The following is an 8,944-nucleotide window of genomic DNA, read 5'->3' as shown; positions in this document are numbered from 1 at the left end:
GTTTTTTCTCAGCAAAAGAAACAATAAGAGAGGTAAATAGGGAGCCTACATCCTGGGAACAAATCTTTACTCCTCACACTTCAGATAGAGCCCTAATATCCAGAGTATACAAAGAACTCAAAAAATTAGACCCAGCCCTTTTTAATATTTTATTTAGAGACAAGGTCTTACTGAGTTGCTTAGGGCCTTGCTAAGTTGCTGAGGCTGGCTTTGAACTCAGGATCCTCCCACCTCAGCATCCTGAGCCACTGGGATTTCAGGCATGGGCCACCAAGCCCTGCTGCTTCCCTCTTATAAAGATAATAGTGGGTATGCTAGGGGTCCTCCCAGATAATCCAGAATAATTCCCCTTCTCAAGACTTCAACTTGGTCAGTCTGCAGAGTCCATTTATCCCTATTCACAGGGAGCGTTCTCAGGTATCAGGGATTAGGACGTAGATCCTCTGAGGGAGAAGTGCTCTTCTGCCTGCTGCACCTCCTTCTCTCTTCCCAACATGAACTTTTGCCTTTCTGTCCACACTTTGCTTTTATGAGAGCTTATGCATACACATCCCAACCTCCCACTCTCCCCGCTATGGTATTTACCTAGAGAAATCTTGTCTTCTCACAAATTATCGGAATTGCTATGGCAGATACTCTACCATAGGTGACATAGGCAAAGCTCCTTGTTACCGGATAGGACCCAGAGGCCAGGAATGGCAGAAGGAGATTGTCAGGAAGCTCCATGATAGTGCTGTGTGGGCAGATCTCCACTTTCTATGGGGACACACTCTGCTAGCTGAGTCATTCCAGTCTCTGCCCAAACACTGCCAATTCACAGATTCACTGTTTGTTGCTAGTTTATTATTTTTTTTTTATTGGTTGTTCAAAACATTATAAAGCTCTTGACATATCATATTTCATACATTAGATTCAAGTTGGTTATGAACTCCCAATTTTACCCCAAATACAGATTGCAGAATCACATCGGTTACACATCCACATTTTTACATAATGCCCTATTAGTAACTGTTGTATTCTGCTACCTTTCCTATCCTCTGCCATCCCCCCTCCCTCCCCTCCCATCTTCTCTCTCTACCCCATCCACTGTAATTCATATCTCTCCTTGTTTATTTTCCCATTCCCCTCACAACCTCTTATATGTAATTTTGTATAACAATGAGGGTCTCCCTCCATTACCATGCAATTTCCCTTTTCTCTCCCTTTCCATCCCACCTCATGTATCTGTTTAATGTTAATCTTTTCTTCCTGCTCTTCCTCCCTGCTCTGTTCTTAGTTGCTCTCATTATATCAAAGAAGACATTTGGTATTTGTTTTTTAGGGATTGGCTAGCTTCACTAAGCATAATCTGCTCTAGTGCCATCCATTTCCCTGCAAATTCTATGATTTTGTCATTTTTTAGTGCTGCGTGCTAGTTTATTATTGAGGCTGCCCCCTCCCTGTGAGATATAATTCACATTCTATAAAATTTCCCATTTTAAAGTATGAAAGTCAGTGACCACAGAGTTGTGTAACTATCACTACTCTCCAGTTCCAGTTCATTTTCATTACTCCAAAAAGAAATCTTGTCCCTATGCTTGGCCCCCATTCCGTGTTCCTCTCCTCTCTAAGCAACAGGAATCTGTTTTGTCCCTGTGGATGTGCCTGTTCCCATCATCTCACATCATTGGAATCATCAATGACCATTTGTCACTGAACATGATGTTTTCAAGATTCATCCACGTTGTATATTATTGGTACTTTATGCTTTTTTACTGCCAAGTCACCTTCCATGTTATAGCTAATACCACCTTTGCTGTGTCCATTCATCAGTTTATGGGCATTTGGGGTTGTTTCTACTTTTTGCCATGATGAATAATGTCACTGTGAATATTCCTGTATGAATTTTTGTGTAGATCGGTGTTTTCATTTCTCTTGGGTTTCACCTGGGAATGTAATTGCTGGGTCAAGGTAATTTTATGTTTTGTTTTTTAAGTAGCTGCTGAAGTGTTTTTTTTTTTTTAATGTTTATTTTTTTTTTTAGTTTTAGGTGGACACAATGGCACAACATCTTTATTTTATTTGTATGTGGTGCTGAGGATCAAACCCAGTGCCTCACGCATGCCAGGCAAGCGCGCTACCACTTGAGCCACATCCCAAGCCCCTGAAGTGTTTTTTTCAAAGTAATTTTTGACTCCTTTAAAATCATGCCACCAATGTATCAATCGCCCGCATCTTGCCAACTGTCTTATTGTCTGGTTTTGGCTACAACCATCCAATAGGAGTGAAGTGGTCTCTTGTTGCGGGTTTTGTTTGCATTTCTCCAGTGACACAACGTTGAGCCCCCTTTCAACTCCCTGTTCGTTTATCTTTGCTGGAGAAATAACTATTCAAATCCTTGGTTCATTGTGAAATTGGGTTGTCTTTTATTGTAAGATTGTCAGAATTCTTTATATATTCTCTATACTAGACTCATATCAGATAAATGGTTTGCAAAATTTCTCTCCCATTCTGTGGGTTCCTTTTATTCTCTTTATTGTCTCTTCCCAAACCCAGAAGTATTAAATTCTGTTTTTTCCCCTTTGTTTTCTTTTGCTTTTGATATTATATCTTTAAAAATAAATTGCATAATCCAAGGTATTGAAGATTTTACCCCAGAAATTTTGTTCTCAGAATTTTATATTTTTGTTCCTTACATTTAGGCGTTTGATTCATATGAGTTAATTTTTGTATATCAACTGAGGTATGGTCCAGCTTCACTATTTTGCATGTATATATCCAGTTGTCCCAGCACTGTCTTGTCGAAAAGATTCTTTTCCCTCGTAGGATCAGCTTGTGAGTTTCTGTAATGAAGCCAGATGTGATGGGGATTGTGTTTTATTTCTAGATCATTTGGGGAACTATTTCCCTCCTGATATTAATTCTTCTAATTGTAAACACATACATCTTTCCATTTATGTAGCCTAATTTCTTTTAATGATATTTTGTAATTTATGGTGTATAGGCATTGCACTTCTCTCAATAACTTTATGCCTATTTTAATTTTTTTGTGTGCTATTGTAAATTATGGAATTGTTTTCTAAATTGTTTCCTTTGCAGAGAGTTCATAAAAGTGCATGAAAATAAATTGATATTTGTATATTGATCTTGTGTATTCCTTAAGTTTTTCATTCTGTGAAATGTTTTTATCTTCCCTTCTTTCTGCCTTCCTTCACTTTCAGAATTTTAGAAGCTTTTTTTTCCCCCAAATTCACCGCCTTCCTTTTATCCCATTCCAATTTTGCTTTTTCCAATTATTTAAATAGACCTTGAAGTGGTCTTCGGGCTGCTGTACTATTTCCAGCTCGATCTTGCCACTTCCATTGACTGTCATCATGGCAGGTGGACTTCTGATTTGGTGGTCAATCTGGGAGAGCCATGTTAGTGCACGTTGTTGGTCTTGGGAGTTCTGTGTATGTAGGACTTTGCAAACCCAAGGCAGTTTCTCGTTTGCCTCATCTGTTCCACGAAGTGTGGTTGCTTCTGGACCAGCGTTGGTAATACCTTCTGGCCTGGGGACCTGATGCTCCCTGGGTGTTTTGCATCTGGGTGCCATACCTCCAAGACAGGCCCCGGGGGTGGCGGGTGTTGTCTTGAGATTTTGATTTCTTATTGGCTGGGCATGCCCCTTTCCTCTCTGTGGGCATCAGAATCCTAGCCCCTGCGTGCCCTGGCTGTGTTGTCATCCAGTAGCCTTCTGAGTCTTCAAAGCTCTTGGTGATCTGTCACGTGACTTTTAGTTCCATTTTTGGTTCCAGCCAAAAAATTTATTTCTTGTGATTTGGAATTTTCCTATTAAAACAGTTGTTATTTATCTTTTACTGTTTGTCCATGTCTTTGAAGCAAGTCATGTCCTTCTCTGTCATCTCAGTTCATCATATTGACTGGAAACTTTATCATCACAGACTGAAGAATGAATTTTAAGACCTTTGAGGCACCAGATTGCGATCCCTGATCCCTACAGAACTTTAAACGCAGTGTTAAGTCAGTGTTAATTCAGTGAATGGGTATTTTGCAAATCCCTCTACTGAGATGTGGTGTGCCTGAGTAACCACCCTTCCTCAGTGTAGCAAGGTACATGGCCACCTTGTTCCAGAACCCACCTTCTGTCCACGTCTGAATCATGTTAGATTCTAGATTGTTTTTTGATGCAAAATCCAAGCTATCAGAGTCGTGTCTACTGCCCTTATTTTTAGGAACTCATTAATATGGTAGTTTATGTTTATATGTCTAGCAAGTACGGTTATATTCTAATATTAACACTAGGAAAGAAATGTTATTTCTAAATGTTTATCTTTCCCAGAAGAGAGAAATTAATTTCAACAGTTCACATTAAAATCCCTTCTTAGTAACTTTGCTTTTGCTTTTGCTTTTTATTTTTCCTCAAACTTTCTCTGTGTGTCTATTTTTATTTTTTGGTGTCGGGGACTGAACCCAGGGATGCTTAACAACCAAGACACATCCCCATCCCTTTTTAAATTTATTTTTTAAGATTTTGAGATAGGATCATGCTAAATTGCTCAGGCTGGTCTTGAACTTGTGATCCTCCTGCCTCAGCTTCCTGGTAGTTGGATTATAGGCAAGTGCCACTCCAACCAGCTGTAGGTAGTTTTCTTAGTCTAAGGGAACCTGCTCATGGTGTGCTCAGTACCTGCAGACCTGGTGTTTTAGGGATCACTAAACATCAGAGGGTTCTTGAACAGTCTTTTTCTCATTTGGGTGATGGGGATCAACTAGAATTGGTCCCTTCTGGATCTGAGGACAGGCTTCAACTCAGAAGAGCACGTTGCTCTCAGAAAAGTGGCCCCAATACCTCCTGCCATCAGGGGAGCAGAGAGGAAATATCCCAGTCAGACCTGGGAGCACAGCCTCCTGAAGAGAAAGAAAAGTGTTCAACTTTGGGGGATAGTTTTGAAACCAAAGCAAATAGACTTATTTTTCCAGGTTTCCTGGATACTTGCACATTTATGCAAACCTGAGATGGTTCTCAGGGGAAGCAAACTCTGATGACCTGAATGAGAGCCACAAAAATCTCTTCCAAAATGAGACGGACAGAATTTTAAAAGGAATGACCTGGTTTATTTCGGTCATGAGAAAGGTCAGTTTATTGTTAGCCTCTGCCGTTTCTGGAGCCTTCCCTCATGAACATATCCTAAGAAATAGAAAGTTACAAGCATGCATCACTGAATATTCAATAGAGAAGCTTTTTAAAGGAATCTCTATAGACTTTTTAGTTCCTCCTTTTTTATTTCATGGCAAATACTTAAATCCATGGGGTTCCATTTGTTTTCTTCCCCAAGTTCTTTCTTAGGAGCATCTGATTGTGGGAGAGGTTGAGCTCTGTCCCTCAGGGTACAAGAAAATTCCCCAGAGAGCTTCAGTTACATGTTGCTTATTTGGAACTTGATATCAATAAACCCAGCATGACTTGGCCACCGCTGGAAATAAATACCTAGCTACCATCCTGTTCTTGCAACTGGAGCTTGATTGGAATAAACAGGATTTCCTGTCTGCTTTTGAACATCAGGAGCTAGAAGCTTTCTCTTTTTGAGATCCCTGTTTCTTCCATTGCAAGGAGCAGCTTAAAGAGGCCTCCTGTTTTTCTGTTTGAGGAAAAGGTGGAGATGAGACTAGAGACGGTGATCAGAGCCAATTAATAGATAGGTTGATGGATACTGCACCTGCTGTACTAACACAGTGCTGGCATCTCTCAAGGACTGGAAGAGTCACACATTACCTCACAATGTTTATTTTTTCATTCTTTCTTTTTTCTTTTCTTATGTTGGCACTGGGAATTGAACCCAGGGATGCTCTGCTGAGCTACATCCCCAGCCCTTTCCATTTTATTTTCAGACAGTGTCTTGCTAACTTGCCAGGGCTATCCTTGAACTTGAGCTCCTCCTGTCTCAGCCTCCTGAAGCCTGGGATTACAGGTTTGCATCACCATGTCCAACTTTTTTTTTAGCCATTTGATGGCCAGTTTATAAGGTGTGTGTGTGTGTGTGTGTGTGTACACAAATATGTAAAAACCAGAGCATATGAGCTTAAAGATTAAACTATTCTTGTTTGTTATTATAAGCATTGAAATTCATAAAATATTACTTTACACGTAGAGTAGGTATTTTAATATGAGGAGCAAAGAACACTTTGGAAATACTATAATTGGATGATTTTCTTCTTCCCAAGATGAAGATTCAAAGTGGAGACACATTTAATTGCCCACTCAGTACTCATAATTTGTACCATTTTTGTTTACAGAACCTTGATTTAATTCAGAGTGGCATGGTACTCAGCCCCAGACAGTAGGTAGTAATGGTCTAAACCAATATTCCAATCCTGAACCCTGATTTCACAGCATTCCCTTATAAGAATGTGGCCATGTGACCTGGTTTTGGCTAGGGAGTCCTGAGAAGTAGTCCACTGGGGTGGTAATTGGGGTTTTTGGGAAAGCATTTATTGTTTTTATAAAACTTGAAAAATGAGCCTATCAGTGCCTTCATTGCTTTTCCTTTCTTTCTGCCTTGAGTGCTAATAGGATGGCTGAACATACAGCAGCCATCATGTCACTGTGAGGTAACAAATGTGAAGGAGAGTCCAAGGGCAGAGATGCTGCTCCAACATCGCTGCTGTTTAGCCACCAGCAGCCCGGAACTTTCCTACTCCTTCTTTGTTGAATCTCCTCTTGTGGAGGCTTTCTGATATTTAAAACTAAACACAATGCTAAATGAAGCAGATATGAAAATACAGATGTTATGAGCTTTTTCTTCTGTGCCGGATAGCCTCATAAGTGTCCTTAGTGTTTAGTAGGACCTGTGTGAGAACAGTCCCTAAAAAGAAAGTTCTCACTCTATTAGAAGTTGTTCACAGTTGAAGCGATGAGTTGTGGACTCAGAAATGTAATTTTCCAAAATAAATGAACTTGTCCATCTGAACTTGCCTCGGCAAGTACCATGAGTACTTCATGGGCGGATCTTCCTTATAGGCCTTTTTTATGGTGGTCTTAAGTCAGTTTTCTGGTGAACTACATTGTGTATATTTATGGCTTCATAGGAAGCGACAGTAGCACTAGGGGTAATAGCGTAAATAGTCTGATGTCTTGAAAATGTGAAGGTCCAGCAGGCTTTATTGATTTCAGGGTAATGGTATTATTAAATTTTCTGCCTCTTTTCAAACTTCTTGTGGCCAAGTTCCAAGCCGGTAACTTTAAGAAATTTGGAAACTAGTTCTGTACACTTGTGGAAAAAGAATTACCCTGTCATTTTCAATGGCCGAATTGAGAAGCAGGAGGAAATAATGTGAATTCAGGTTTTTTGCGGACTTGGACCTTGGATAGAACACGTTGTGGGTTGTTTTCCATGTGGGAGGTACACGTGGCTCTGTGACACGCATCATGGAGCTAATATAAGGTAAGAAATGAAAATTGTCTTTTAGTCCATTAGGAAGAAAGGACTGTGGTCCATAGGAGTGTCAGTTGTTGGACATCATCTTGTAAAATTCTACTTTTATTTGTAGCCTCAGAACTTGAGCCCTAGAATAATTTCATTCATTTAAAAAATTAAAGTATGTGTGGTTACACTCTGGACTCTCTTTCTCTTTAATAAAACTGTTCCAAAGAAATGAGAAGCACTGTGTACCCTAAGGACCCTCACAAGAGGCTTTCGAAACCATTTGTTCTACCTGCCTCTTTAAGGCAGACCAGAAAGCAGCCCTTGGACAGCTATGGACAGGACCACAGGAATGCTGGGCGCAATATCAGCCTCAGTGCTATATGCTGGAATTCACGATGTGGGTGCCCTGTGTGCTACCCGCTGTTGAGATCATCCCCAGAGCTGGTGAGGCACTGTCAGGAGGCAGCCTTCCCAGGCAGGGCGAGGGAGCACACGCCGGAGGGGATTCTGCAGAGTGAGGAGTCTGGTCTGGGGCCCCTTTGGCATTGGTGGTAGAGGAACAGCTATATCCCTGCATATTAGGGGAACTTGGTGCTAGTTTGGAAAGTTTGGTTCAAGACAAAGAAGGTGTAGGAGCCCAGCAGTGCAGTAGGATCTTCTTTTCCTTCCCCGCTCTCTCCTCTTTTCCTATGTAGTTGGGAGCCTGGGATTGAACCCAGGGGCACTCAACCACTGAGCCACATCCCCAGCCCTTTTTTTAATACTCTATTTAGAGATAGGGTCTCACTGAGTTGCTTAGCACCTTGCTAAGTTGCTGCAGCTGGCTTTGAACTCGCTATCTTCCTGCTTCAGCCTCCTGAGCCTCAGGGATTACAGGCGAGCACTGGTGAGGTCGGGAGCTCTTAAGGGATGACATTGGGGACTTAAAGAGCATTTGGAGATTTGGAAGATGGCGGCGAGGGGAGTGCATTACCCCCGTGTGCTGCTTCACTGTGTGGGAGTATGACAAGTCAGGACGGCTAAAGGATATCTTGTTAGGAATTTCCAGCAATAGTGGGGTGCTCCGGAACCTGGAGGAAGGATTTCCATCGCACGAGGATCGGCTACGGGGACTCAAACGCGAGAGGTTTGTCGCACGGAGGGTAACTGCTTATTCAGCAAATCGCCCCGCGGCTAGAGTCTGCAGTGTGCGCTGGGATAGAGACGCAGGGTTACAGCGCTGCAGTTTCTGCCAGCCGCGCAAGCACCGTACTCAGGGCTGAATTCTGGGTTCCAGACGGGGTAAGGAAGCGGTCCTGCTCGGTTCTACACACCGGTCAGTCCACAGAGGAGGCCAGCAGCCACCATCTTGGTAAACTGACGTCACGTCCCCTGTTTTCGACTGACCGCAACTCATTCAGCCATAGATCAGGTAATTCCAGGCTACAATTCGCCTGTGGCTTGCAAACAGATTGCTAGGGTTCTGCGCCTGGGTGCTTCTAAGAACCTGAGCCTATCGGAGCGAACGCCGAGCGCGGGGCGCCCGAGTTCCGGCTCCC

The 8,944-nt window shown here is 42.1% G+C and overlaps 1 protein-coding gene across 21 annotated transcripts in view; it reads left to right on the top strand.

Moving 5' to 3' along the window:
• Apbb2 (amyloid beta precursor protein binding family B member 2) overlaps positions 1 to 8,944 on the top strand; it is a 406,998-nt gene that overhangs the window by 200,887 nt on the left and 197,167 nt on the right. The window contains exon 1 of one of the 21 annotated variants that reach the window (XM_048784386.1): positions 5,003 to 5,116. The exons of the other annotated variants lie outside the window; for them this stretch is intronic. The gene's annotated coding sequence lies outside the window, so the exon portion shown is untranslated. Of the gene's footprint in view, positions 1 to 5,002; positions 5,117 to 8,944 lie in introns of those variants that run through there. 21 annotated transcript variants of the gene reach the window in all.

This window comes from Marmota marmota, unplaced genomic scaffold (genome assembly GCF_001458135.2).
Source record: "Marmota marmota marmota unplaced genomic scaffold, marMar, whole genome shotgun sequence".
NCBI classification, from domain to species: domain Eukaryota; kingdom Metazoa; phylum Chordata; class Mammalia; order Rodentia; family Sciuridae; genus Marmota; species Marmota marmota.
This window is presented reverse-complemented; position numbering and strand designations above follow the sequence as displayed.